Below are 12,275 nucleotides of genomic sequence, written 5' to 3' on the forward strand. Positions count from 1 at the left end.
AAGGTATCAATCCAGTAGGAGAATCTCATCAAGTCCAGAGTACGTGCACAAACACAAAGAGCTTGCACCCAACACTATAAAGGGGTTGTCAATCCCTTCAAGATTGATTGCAAAGTGTGATCTGAAGGCGGAAAGTGAAACGAAGTAAAAGAGTAAGGCTGCAAATATGGTGTGGAGTAGACCCGGGGGCCATAGTGTTCACTAGAGGCTTCTCTCAAAATAGCAAATATCACGGTGGGTGAACAAATTACTGTCAAGCAATTGATAGAACCTCGCAAAGTCATGACGATATCTAAGGCAATGATCATACATATAGGCATCACGTCCGAGACAAGTAGCCAATACTTTCCGCATCTACTACTATTACTGCACACATCGACCGCTATCCAGCATGCATCTAGTGTATTGAGTTCATGACGAACAGAGTAACGCCTTAAGCAAGATGACGTGATGTAGAGGGATAATCTCAAACCAATGATGAAAACCCCATCTTTTTACCCTTGATGGCAACAACACGATGCGTGCCTCTCTACCCCTTCTGTCACTGGGTGAGGTCATCGCACGGTATGAACCCAAAACCAAGCACTTCTACCATTGCAAGAATCATAGATCTTGTTGGCCAAACAAAACCCACAACTCGAAGAGAATTACAAGGATATGAAATCATGCATAAGAGAGATCAGAAGAAACTCAAATAAGATTCATAGATAATCTCATCATAAATCCACAATTCATCGGATCTCGACAAACACACCGCAAAATAAGATTACATCGAATAGATCTCCATGAAGATCATGGATAACTTTGTATTGAAGATCCAAGAGAGAGAAGAAGCCATCTAGCTACTAGCTATGGACCCGTAGGTCTATGGTGAACTACTCACGCATCATTGGAGAGGTCATGGTGTTGATGAAGAAGCCCTCCGTATCCGAATCCCCCCTCTCGCAGGGCACCAGGACGTGCCCGAGATGGGATCTTGGAGAGACAGAAGCTTGCGGCGGCGGAAAAGTACTTTCGATGATCTCGTGATTTTTTCTCGGATTTTAGGAAATTTATAGGCGAAAGACCTAGGGCAGAGGAGGCCCAGGGAGCCCACAAGCCTGGGAGGCGCGGGCCCCCTGGCCGCGGCTAGGGGGCTTGTGGGGTCCCTGGTGGCCCCTGCCCTGATTCTCAGGCTTCCCGATCTTCTTCTATTTCAGAAAAAATATTTTTGGCAATTTCGTTCCGTTTGGACTCCGTTTAAAATCCTCCTCTGAAAGGGGTCAAAAACATGGAAAAAACAGGAACTGGCACTTGGCACTGAGTTAATAAGTTAGTCCCAAAAAATATATAAAAGGCATACAAAACATCCAAAGTTTGACAAGATAATAGCATGAAACCATCATAAATTATAGATACGTTGGAGACGTATCACGACACATCACCACTTCCTCGCTGACCCTTTGCCATTTGGGTCGCCGACATAGCTATAGCCGTCCGCGGCTGACAAATGGTCTTGGTCGTCACAGGACGAGGTGTCATTGTCGTCGGAGCCCGAGTCCGAGAGGACGATGAGGTCATTCATCCGATAGACGGCTCTGTCCTCCTGTTGCTTCATCTTCGCGAGCCGAGCCTTCTCCTCCGCTAGCTCCTTCGCCTTGCTCTCCGACTACTCAATAGCAAGACGGAGCGCCTTGGCGTTCTTCTGTTGGAGGCGCAGAGCGTCCGTCTCCGCCGTCGTGAGGGACCGACGAACACCCATGTGAGGAGGCATTCGTCCTCATCGGCCTTCGCAGGTATATCGCGACCACGACGTGTGGACTGCTCCGCTTCCTTCTCCCTTGCCCGCTGCCTCTCGCGGAGGGAGGAGCGCACCTCCGACTCTGGAGTGTGTGTGCGGGACAATGACGCGAGCACCAGAACCCAACGTTGCCCGCTTTAAGGAGCGACCGACAGGGAAAGGACATCACGCGGGGCAAGTGAAGACTGCGCAGTCCTCGCGGAGCTGCGCGTGGGCCGGGAGGCTCCAGCTCCAAGATCATAGCCCTACCAACGCGGGAACTGCGGCTGAGCTCTAGATCCGGAGCTTCCGTCGGTCTCCACCCTTGATTGCTCCAAGGTGATGCGAAGGGCCAGTTCCTCGGAGCTGACGTCCGAGCCGTCGGAGCGAGATGTTGGAATTATGCCCTAGAGGCAATAATAAATGTATAGTTATTATTATAATTCCTGTATCAAGATAATAGTTTATTATCCATGCTATAATTGTATTGAATGAAGACTCATTTACATGTGTGGATACATAGACAAAACACCATCCCTAGCATGCCTCTAGTTGGCTAGCCAGTTGATCAATGATAGTCAGTGTCTTCTGATTATGAACAAGGTGTTGTTGTTTGATAACTGGATCACGTCATTGGGAGAATCACGTGATGGACTAGACCCAAACTAATAGACGTAGCATGTTGATCGTGTCATTTTGTTGCTACTGTTTTCTGCGTGTCAAGTATTTATTCCTATAACCATGAGATCATATAACTCACTAACACCGGAGGAATGCTTTGTGTGTATCAAACATCGCAACGTAACTGGGTGACTATAAAGATGCTCTACAGGTATCTCCGAAGGTGTTAGTTGAGTTAGTATGGATCAAGACTGGGATTTGTCACTCCGTGTGACGGAGAGGTATCTCGGGGCCCACTCGGTAATACAACATCACATACAAGCCTTGCAATCAATGTAACTTAGTGTAAGTTGCGGGATCTTGTATTACGGAACGAGTAAAGAGACTTGCCGGTAAACGAGATTGAAATAGGTATGCGGATACCGACGATCCAATCTCGGGCAAGTAACATACCGAAGGACAAAGGGAATGACATACGGGATTATACGAATCCTTGGCACTGAGGTTCAAACGATAAGATCTTCGTAGAATATGTAGGATCCAATATGGGCATCCAGGTCCCGCTATTGGATATTGACCGAGGAGTCTCTCGAGTCATGTCTACATAGTTCTCGAACCCGCAGGGTCTGCACACTTAAGGTTCGACATTGTTTTATGCGTATTTGAGTTATATGGTTGGTTACCGAATGTTGTTCGGAGTCCCGGATGAGATCACGGACGTCACGAGGGTTTCCGGAATGGTCCGGAAACGAAGATTGATATATAGGATGACCTCATTTGATTACCGTAAGGTTTTCGGAGTTATCGGGAATGTACCGGGAATGACGAATGGGTTCCGGGAGTTCACGGGGGGGGGGGGGGGAACCCACCCCGGGGAAGCCCATAGGCTTTGGGGAGACACACCAGCCCTTAGTGGGCTGGTGGGACAGCCCCAAGGGAGCCTATGCGCCAAGAAAAGAAAATCAAAGGAAAACAAAAAAAAAGAGGGAGGAAGTGGGAAGGGAGGGGGACTCCTCCCACCAAACCAAGTCCAACTCGGTTTGGGGGGCGGGGAGTCCTCCCCCCCTTGGCTCGGCCGACCCCTTGAGGGTCCCTTGGACCCCAAGGCAAGGTCCCCCTCCCTCCTCCTATATATATGGAGCTTTTAGGGCAGATTTGAGACGACTTTCTCACGGTTGCCCGACCACATACCTCCATAGTTTTTCCTCTAGATCGCGTTTCTGCGGAGCTTGGGCGGAGCCCTGCTGAGACAAGATCATCACCAACCTCCGGAGCACCGTCATGCTGCCGGAGAACTCTTCTACCTCTCCGTCTCTCTTGCTGGATCAAGAAGGCCAAGATCATCGTCGAGCTGTACGTGTGCTGAACGCGGAGGTGTCGTTCGTTCGGTACTAGATCGTGGGACTGATCGCGGGATTGTTCGCGGGGCGGATCGAGGGACGTGAGGACGTTCCACTACATCAACCGCGTTCTCTAACGCTTCTGCTGTACGATCTACAAGGGTACGTAGATCACTCATCCCCTCTCGTAGATGGACATCACCATGCTAGGTCTTCGTGCGCGTAGGAAATTTTTTGTTTCCCATGCGACGTTCCCAACAGTGGCATCATGAGCTAGGTTCATGCGTAGATGTCTTCTCGAGTAGAACACAAAAGGTTTTGTGGGCGGTGATGTGCGTTTTGCTGCCCTCCTTAGTCTTTTCTTGATTCCGCGGTATTGTTGGATTGAAGCGGCTTGGACCGACATTACTCGTACGCTTACGAGAGACTGGTTTCATCGTTACGAGTAACCCCCTTTGCTCAAAGATGACTGGCAAGTGACGGTTTCTCCAACTTTAGTTGAATCAGATTTGACCAAGGAGGTCCTTGGATGAGGTTAAATAGCAACTCATATATCTCCGTTGTGGTGTTTGCGTAAGTAAGATGCGATCCTACTAGATACCCTTGGTCACCACGTAAAACATGCAACAACAAAATTAGAGGACGTCTAACTTGCTTTTGCAGGGTATGATTGTGATGTGATATGGCCAACGATGTGATGTGATATATTGGATGTATGAGATGATCATGTTGTAATAGAAATATCGACTTGCACGTCGATGGTACGGCAACCGGCAGGAGCCATAGGGTTGTATTTATACTAACGTTTGTGCTTGCAGATGCGTTTACTATTTTGCTAGGATGTAGCTTTAGTAGTAATAGCATAAGTAGCATGACAACCCCGATGGCAACACGTTGATGGATGATCATGGTGTGGCGCCGGTGACAAGAAGATCGTGCCGGTGCTTTGGTGATGGAGATCAAGAAGCACGTGATGATGGCCATATCATGTCACTTATGAATTGCATGTGATGTTAATCCTTTTATGCACCTTATTTTGCTTAGAACGACGGTAGCATTATGAGGTGATCTCTCACTAAAATTTCAAGACGAAATTGTGTTCTCCCCGACTGTGCACCGTTGCTACAGTTCGTCATTTCGAGACACCACGTGATGATCGGGTGTGATAGACTCAACGTTCACATACAACGGGTGCAAAACAGTTGCGCACGCGGAACACTCGGGTTAAGCTTGACGAGCCTAGCATGTTCAGACATGGCCTCAGAACACATGAGACCGAAAGGTCGATCATGAATCATATAGTTGATATGATTAGCATAGGGATGCTTACCACTGAAACTACTCTCGACTCACGTGATGATCGGACTTGGGATAGTGTAAGTGGATCATGAACCACTCAAATGACTAGAGAGATGTACTTTTTGAGTGGGAGTTTAGCATATAATTTGATTAAGTTGAACTCTAATTATCTTGAACATAGTCTAAGTCCACTTTGAATATATTTGTGTTGTAGATCATGGCTCACGCGACAGTCATCCTGAATTTTAATACGTTCCTAGAGAAAGCTAAGTTGAAAGATGATGGAAGCAACTTTGTAGACTGGGCTCGTAATCTTAAGCTAATCTTACAAGCTGGGAAGAAGGATTATGTCCTTAATGCTGCGCTAGGAGATGAACCACCCGCTATGGCTGATCAGGATGTTAAGAACGCTTGGTTAGCGCGTAAGGAGGACTACTCAATAGTTCAATGTGCAGTCTTGTATGGCTTAGAACCGGGACTTCAACGTCGCTTTGAGCGTCATGGAGCATTTGAGATGTTCCAGGAGTTGAAGTTTATCTTTCATAAGAACGCCCGGATCGAGAGGTATGAGACCTCCGATAAATTCTATGCTTGCAAGATGGAGGAAAACTCGTCTGTCAGTGAACATGTGCTCAAAATGTCTGGGTACTCAAACCGTCTAGCTGAAATGGGGATTGAACTCCCGCAAGAAGCTATCACTGACAGAATCCTTCAATCACTGCCACCAAGCTATAAAGGCTTTGTGTTGAACTACAACATGCAAGGGATGAACAAGTCTCCCGGCGAGTTGTTTGCGATGCTAAAAGTTGCAGAGTCTGAACTCCGTAAAGAGCATCAAGTGTTGATGGTGAGCAAGACCACTAGTTTCAAGAGAAACGGCAAAGGCAAGAAGGGCAATTCGAAGAGGAGCGGCAAGCCTGTTGCCAATCCGCCGAAGAAACCCAAAGCTGGACCTAAGCCTGAAACAGAGTGCTTCTATTGCAAGGGTATGGGTCACTGGAAGCGCAATTGCCCCAAGTATCTGGCAGATAAGAAGGCGGGCAAAGAAAAATCAGGTATATTTGATATACATGTTATTGATGTGTACTTAACCGGCTCTCGTAGTAGTGCTTGGGTATTTGATACCGGTTCTGTTGCTCACATTTGCAACTCGAAGCAGGAACTGCGGAATAGACGAAGGCTGGCAAAAGACGAAGTGACGATGCGCGTAGGAAACGGTTCCAAGGTTGATGCAATCGCCGTCGGCACAGTGTCACTTCAGCTACCATCGGGATTAGTGATGAACTTAAATCATTGTTATTTAGTGCCTGCGTTGAGCATGAACATTGTATCTGGATCTTGTTTATTGCGAGACGGTTACTCTTTTAAGTCTGAGAATAATGGTTGTTCTATTTCTATGAGTAACATCTTTTATGGTCATGCACCGAATGTGAGAGGATTGTTCATATTGAATCTTGGTAGTGATACGCATATACATAACATTGAGACCAAAAGAGTTAGAGTAAACAATGATAGCGCCATATTTTTGTGGCACTGCCGCTTGGGTCATATTGGTGTAAAGCGCATGAAGAAACTCCATGCTGATGGACTTTTGGAGTCACTTGATTTTGATTCACTTGACACGTGCGAACCATGCCTCATGGGCAAGATGACTAAGACTCCGTTCTCCGGAACAATGGAGCGTGCAAGTGACTTGTTGGAAATCATACATACTGATGTGTGTGGTCCAATGAGCGTAGAGGCATGCGGCGGATATCGTTATATTCTCACCTTCACTGACGATTTAAGTAGATATGGTTATGTCTACTTGATGAAGCACAAGTCTGAAACATTTGAAAAATTCACTCAATTTCAGAGTGAAGTGGAAAATCATCGTAACAAGAAGATCAAGTTCCTACGGTCTGATCGTGGGGGTGAATATCTGAGTTTCGAGTTTGGTGCTCACTTAAGACAGTGTGGATTTGTTTCGCAGTTAACACCGCCTGGAACACCACAGCGTAATGGTGTGTCCGAACGTCGTAATCGTACTTTGTTAGAGATGGTGCGATCTATGATGCCTCTTACTGATTTGCCGTTATCATTTTGGGGTTATGCATTAGAAACAGCTGCATTCACTTTAAATAGGGCACCATCAAAATCCGTTGAGACGACACCATACGAACTGTGGTATGGCAAAAGGCCAAAGTTGTCGTTTCTTAAAGTTTGGGGATGTGATGCTTATGTCAAAAAGCTTCAGCCTGAAAAGCTGGAACCCAAAGCGGAAAGGTGCGTCTTCATAGGTTACCCAAAAGAGACAGTTGGGTACACCTTCTATCTCAAATCCGAGGGCAAAGTGTTTGTTGCTAAGAACGGAACTTTTCTCGAGAAGGAGTTTCTCTCGAGAGAATTGAGTGGGAGGAAGATAGAACTTGATGAGGTTGTCGAACCTCTCATCCCTCTGGATGGTGGCGCAGGGCAAGGGGAAACCTCTGTCATTGCGACGCCGGTTGAGGAGGAAGTTAATGATGATGATCATGAAACTCCAGTTCAAGTTTCTGTTGAACCACGCAGGTCGACGAGATCACGCACTGCTCCAGAGTGGTACGGTAATCCCGTCTTATCAATCATGTTATTAGACAACAATGAACCTGCAAATTATGAAGAAGCAATGGTGGGCCCAGATTCCAACAAATGGCTAGAAGCCATGAAATCCGAGATAGGATCCATGTATGAAAACAAAGTGTGGACTTTGGAGATACTACCTGAGGCCGCAAGGCTATTCAGAACAAATGGATCTTTAAGAAGAAGACGGACGCTGACGGTAATGTGACCGTTTATAAAGCTCGACTTGTGGCAAAGGGTTTTTCACAAGTTCCAGGAGTTGACTACGATGAGACTTTCTCACCCGTAGCGATGCTTAAGTCCGTCAGAATCATGTTAGCAATAGCTGCATTTTTCGATTATGAAATCTGGCAGATGGATGTCAAAACGGCGTTCCTTAACGGTTTCCTTAAGGAAGAGTTGTATATGATGCAACCCGAAGGTTTTGTCGATCCTAAAAATGCTGACAAGGTGTGCAAGCTCCAGCGATCCATTTATGGACTGGTTCAAGCATCTCGGAGTTGGAACAAACGCTTTGATGAGGTGATCAAAGCATTTGGGTTTATACAAGTGGTTTGAGAATCTTGTATTTACAAGAAAGTGAGTGGGAGCTGTGTGGCGTTTCTAATATTATATGTGGATGACATATTACTGATTGGAAACAACATAGAGCTTTTGGAGAGCATAAAAGGTTACTTGAATAAAAGTTTCTCTATGAAGGACCTAGGAGAAGCTGCTTACATTCTAGGCATTAAGATCTATAGGGATAGATCAAAACGCCTGATAGGACTTTCACAAAGCACATACCTTGATAAGGTTTTGAAGAGGTTCAAAATGGAACAGTCCAAGAAAGGGTTCTTGCCAGTGTTACAAGGTACGAGATTGAGTAAGACTCAGTGCCCAGCAACTGATGAAGATAGAGAGCATATGCGCTCCGTCCCCTATGCTTCAGCCATAGGTTCTATCATGTATGCAATGCTGTGCACTAGACCGGATGTTAGCCTGGCCATAAGTATGGCAGGTAGGTTCCAGAGTAATCCAGGAGTGGATCACTGGACATCGGTCAAGAATATCTTGAAGTACCTGAAAAGGACTAAGGAGATGTTTCTCGTGTATGGAGGTGACGAAGAGCTCGTCGTAAAAGGTTACGTCGATGCAAGCTTTGACACAGATCCGGACGACTCTAAGTCGCAAACCGGATACGTATTTATTCTTAATGGGGGTGCAGTAAGCTGGTGCAGTTCCAAGCAAAGCGTCGTAGCAGATTCTACATGTGAAGCAGAGTACATGGCTGCCTCGGAGGCGGCTAAGGAGGGTGTCTGGATGAAGCAGTTCATGACGGATCTTGGAGTGGTGCCAAGTGCACTGGATCCAATAACCTTGTTCTGTGACAACACTGGTGCCATTGCCTTAGCAAAGGAACCAAGGTTTCACAAGAAGACCAGACACATCAAACGACGCTTCAACCTCATCCGCGACTACGTCGAGTAGGAGGATGTAAATATATGCAAGGTGCACACGGATCTGAATGTAGCACACCCGCTGACTAAACCTCTTCCACGGCCAAAACATGATCGACACCAGAACTGTATGGGTGTTAGATTTATTACAATGTAATTCACATGGCGATGTGAGGGCTAGATTATTGACTCTAGTGCAAGTGGGAGACTGTTGGAATTATGCCCTAGAGGCAATAATAAATGTATAGTTATTATTATAATTCCTGTATCAAGATAATAGTTTATTATCCATGCTATAATTGTATTGAATGAAGACTCATTTACATGTGTGGATACATAGACAAAACACCGTCCCTAGCATGCCTCTAGTTGGCTAGCCAGTTGATCAATGATAGTCAGTGTCTTCTGATTATGAACAAGGTGTTGTTGTTTGATAACTGGATCACGTCATTGGGAGAATCACGTGATGGACTAGACCCAAACTAATAGACGTAGCATGTTGATCGTGTCATTTTGTTGCTACTGTTTTCTGCGTGTCAAGTATTTATTCCTATGACCATGAGATCATATAACTCACTGACACCGGAGGAATGCTTTGTATCAAACGTCGCAACGTAACTGGGTGACTATAAAGATGCTCTACAGGTATCTCCGAAGGTGTTAGTTGAGTTAGTATGGATCAAGACTGGGATTTGTCACTCCGTGTGACGGAGAGGTATCTCGGGGCCCACTCGGTAATACAACATCACATACAAGCCTTGCAAGCAATGTAACTTAGTGTAAGTTGCGGGATCTTGTATTACGGAACGAGTAAAGAGACTTGCCGGTAAACGAGATTGAAATAGGTATGCGGATACCGACGATCGAATCTCGGGCAAGTAACATACCGAAGGACAAAGGGAATGACATACGGGATTATACGAATCCTTGGCACTGAGGTTCAAACAATAAGATCTTCATAGAATATGTAGGATCCAATATGGGCATCCAGGTCCCGCTATTGGATATTGACCGAGGAGTCTCTCGAGTCATGTCTACATAGTTCTCGAACCCGCAGGGTCTGCACACTTAAGGTTCGACGTTGTTTTATGCGTATTTGAGTTATATGGTTGGTTACCGAATGTTGTTCGGAGTCCCGGATGAGATCACGGACGTCACGAGGGTTTCCGGAATGGTCCGGAAACGAAGATTGATATATAGGATGACCTCATTTGATTACCGGAAGGTTTTCGGAGTTACCGGGAATGTACCGGGAATGACGAATGGGTTTCGGGAGTTCACCGGGGAGGGGGGGCAACCCACCCCGGGGAAGCCCATAGGCTTTGGGGAGACACACCAGCCCTTAGTGGGCTGGTGGGACAGCCCCAAGGGAGCCTATGCGCCAAGAAAAGAAAATCAAAGGAAAAGAAAAAAAAAGAGGGAGGAAGTGGGAAGGGAGGGGGACTCCTCCCACCAAACCAAGTCCAACTCGGTTTGGGGGGGGGAGTCCTCCCCCCCTTGGCTCGGCCGACCCCTTGAGGGTCCCTTGGACCCCAAGGCAAGGTCCCCCTCCCTCCTCCTATATATATGGAGCTTTTAGGGCAGATTTGAGACGACTTTCTCACGGTTGCCCGACCACATACCTCCATAGTTTTTCCTCTAGATCGCGTTTCTGCGGAGCTCGGGCGGAGCCCTGCTGAGACAAGATCATCACCAACCTCCGGAGCGCCGTCATGCTGCCGGAGAACTCTTCTACCTCTCCGTCTCTCTTGCTGGATCAAGAAGGCCGAGATCATCGTCGAGCTGTACGTGTGCTGAACGCGGAGGTGTCGTCCGTTCGGTACTAGATCGTGGGACTGATCGCGGGATTGTTCGCGGGGCGGATCGAGGGACGTGAGGACGTTCCACTACATCAACCGCGTTCTCTAACGCTTCTGTTGTACGATCTACAAGGGTACGTAGATCACTCATCCCCTCTCGTAGATGGACATCACCATGATAGGTCTTCGTGTGCGGCTGTCAAAGCTCGACATTGGACTCGATGGGATCGGGCTCAGAGAGGGAGACAAGGGGAGAGAGCGAGAGATAGTGGGCTAGGGTTCGAAATTAGGCGACGTCATACGTGTCCGTTGTATCTATAATTTTTGATTGTTTCATGCCAATATTCTACAACTCTCATATACTTTCGGCAACATTTTATATTATTTTTGGAACTAACTTATCCAGTGCTGAGTGCCAATTCCTATTTTTGTGTGTTTTTTATTTCACAAAAAATCCATATCAAGCGAAGTTCAAACACGATAAAAATTTATGGATTTTTTGAAATATATGTGAATTTTAGTAAGAATAATCAACGCAACACGGTGCCCGAGGGGCCACAAGCCAACAGGGCGCGACCACGGGGGTGTTCGCGCCCTCATAATTGTGGACATCCCTTAAGTCGGTTGGGGCCCTACTTTCGCCGCAAGAAACATAATTTCCAAATAAAAATCCCCTCAAAATTTCAACCCAATCAGATTTAAGGATCTCCGTATATTTAAGAAACAATGAAGGGGTCAGAAAATAGTTGTGAAAGCAGGAGAGAAAAACAGAGAGAGATCCAATCTCAGAGGGGCTCTTGCCCTCCGGGAGCCATGGCGGCCATGGACCAGAGGGGAAACTCTCCTCCCATCGAGGGAGGATACCAAGGAAGAATAAGAAGGAGGGGGGGGGGGTCTCTCCGCTCTCTCCCGGTGGCACCGGAGTGCCGTCGGGGCAACCATCGTGACGGTGATCTACACCAACAACTTTGTCGCCGTCACCACCAACTCTCTCCCCCTCTATGTAACGGTGTTGAAACTCTTATTATTACCCAATGATGTGTGGCTATCCTATGATGTTTGAGTAGATTTGTTTTGTCCTATGGGTTGAGTGACGATCATGATTGGTTTGAGATGTATGTTTTATTTTGTTGATGTCCTATGGTGCCTTCCATGTCGTGCACACGTGGAGGATTCCCATTGTAGGGTGTTGCAATATGTTCATGATTTGCTTATAGTGGGTTGCATGAGTGATTGAAATGCAAAGCCAAGTAAGGGGGTTGTTTGCGTATGGGAGTAAAAAGGACTTGATATTTAATGTTATGGTTGGGTTTATCTTAATGATTTCTAGTAGTTGCGGATGCTTGCTACAGGTCTTGTCATAAGTTCATATCATCCAAGTACAGAAAGTATGTTAGCGTATGCCCTCCCCCTCATA

This window comes from Hordeum vulgare, chromosome 5H (assembly GCF_904849725.1).
Source record: "Hordeum vulgare subsp. vulgare chromosome 5H, MorexV3_pseudomolecules_assembly, whole genome shotgun sequence".
NCBI lineage: Eukaryota > Viridiplantae > Streptophyta > Magnoliopsida > Poales > Poaceae > Hordeum > Hordeum vulgare.